Consider the following 2,301-nt stretch of genomic DNA (forward strand, 5'->3'; position numbering starts at 1 on the left):
TATATATATATATATATATATATATACATGTGCATATATATATATATATATGCATGTATATATATATATATACAGATATATGTGTATATATGTACGTGCATATACATCTATCTAATGTACATATATATATATATATATATTAATATGCCTATATACATATATATATTATATAAATATTATATATATATATATACAGAATATTATATACATTTATTATATCAGGCGTCGTTAGGCGTGAAGGGGTACAAATGGCGAGGGACTAAAATAGTGTTTGGTTTTTGTCTGTTTGTAGTTTAAAGAAAAACAAAAAACGTCAAAAAAATTTATTGCAATTAGATAATCTCGAGGTGTATATACACCTCATCTTCAGGTGAAGTGTACGCGCACCTCTTTCCCAGTTGAGATTGAGGTGTATATACACCTCAATCTTATCTGAGGTGTACATACAGATAAGCTCCGAATGATATTTTATTTAATTGCAGTCTCCTTTCTTTGTTTTGTCTTTGTGTCTCCTTTAAGAGACAAAGGAGACAGTAGAAGTGTTAGAGACCGCATTGTCCCCTCCTGAAGCTGTTTGGAGACAGTTTCTTTTGGTTTTCTATGCTGCTGTCTTTAAAGAAAGGAGACAGTTGGTGCATCGATAACATGCAGAGGAGACAGCTAGTATAGCATTATTGAGAGGAGACAGTTGGTGTATCGGCAACGAAAGGAGACAGTTATTGTATTAATCAGAGGAGACAGTTGGTGCACTGCAGACGGGGTGGGGACAGTCTGTTTATTAATAATTAGGGGAAGCAATTGGTGTAATACAAGAAAAGAGGAGACAGTTGTGTATTATAATAATAAGAAATGGACACAGTTGGTGCACTATTAACATGCAGAGGAGACAGTTTGTTTACTTATAAGGAGAGGAGACAGTTGTTGTATTAATAAGAAATGGAGACAGTTAGCTTATTATTAACGAACAGAGGAGACAGTTGGCGTATAATTAGCAAGGAGAAGAGACAATTGGTGTATTATTAACAAGGAGAGGAGACAGTTTGTTTATTTATAAGAAGAGGAGACAGTTGGTGCATTATAAACGAGGGGAGGAGACACGTTGTTTATTTATACGAAGAGGAGGCAATGAATCTATTCATAATAAGAAAATACAGTTGGTGTATTATTGTCAAGGAGAGGAGACAGTTGGTGCATTACTACTGAAGAGGAGACAGCTGTTGTATAAATAACGCAAAAGGAGACAGCTGCTTTTAATAGTAAAGAGAGGAGACAGTTGGTGGCTTAGAAACGAGGAGAGGAGACAGCTACTGCAGTTATATTTGTCTCATTTAAATAATGCTTTTATAATAAATTATTGTTTAGAGGCGTAAATATCTCTGTATACCTTCTGAGGTGTACGTACACCTCAAACAATATAGCGGGAGACCAGTGGATATATGTGTACGAGGTGTATGTAAGCAGCATACAGCTATTTTCTTCATTATTAACGCAGATGATGAATAATAATTTGTTTATTTATTGATATTTATCTAATTAAATACTTTTTAATCAATCAACATACCTTTTAGGGGTTGCTGCCAGCGGAAGCACAAACCAAGGTCACCTGCTGCTCTCTAAAGCTGCGTGCTGCTGCTGCTGCTGCTGCTGCTGCTGTTGTTATTGTTGCTGCTGTTGGCGGTGTTTCTTTCTCTTTGTTTCTTTTTCATTGTTTATTCATCTCTTTATTATTATTCCCTTTGCTGCAGCCAACACCAGCAGCACCAAAACAAAAACAATAAAAAAAGCTTCACACACAGGAAGCTGTCGATACACCCGGTGGTGACTGCACATATATATATAAATATATATCACCTTTCTCCTTCTTTTCTTTCCTTTCTTCTTTTCTACCTTTTAATATGAAGCCTTCTTCCTCCTCTTCTTCTTCAAAACAACGTGGGGGCCCCAAGGGGCCCCTATACACCCGCGGGCTGTATGCAGGCGAAGCAAGAGTCTCCCCAGAGGGATATAAGATCGATACAGGGAGACAATATTTATTAAGAACAGGATATGAGCCTTCAGCTGTCCCCATTGGGTTCAGTCCCTTGGACTTTGCTGCAGGTGAGGGAGAGGGAGAGAGGGACAGAGAGAGAGAGAGACAGAGAGACAACGACAGATAGAGAGACAGAGACAGAGACAGACAGTTTATGTTGATGTAGTCTGAATAATTGTCTCTTGTGTTAATTGGTGCTGCTCTCTCTCTCTCTCTCTCTCTCTGTCTCTCTCTGTCTCTCTCTCTCTGTCTCTGTCTCTGTCTCTCTGTCT

This window comes from Eimeria acervulina, genomic scaffold (genome assembly GCF_000499425.1).
Source record: "Eimeria acervulina Houghton genomic scaffold, Eah_scaff390, whole genome shotgun sequence".
NCBI classification, from domain to species: domain Eukaryota; phylum Apicomplexa; class Conoidasida; order Eucoccidiorida; family Eimeriidae; genus Eimeria; species Eimeria acervulina.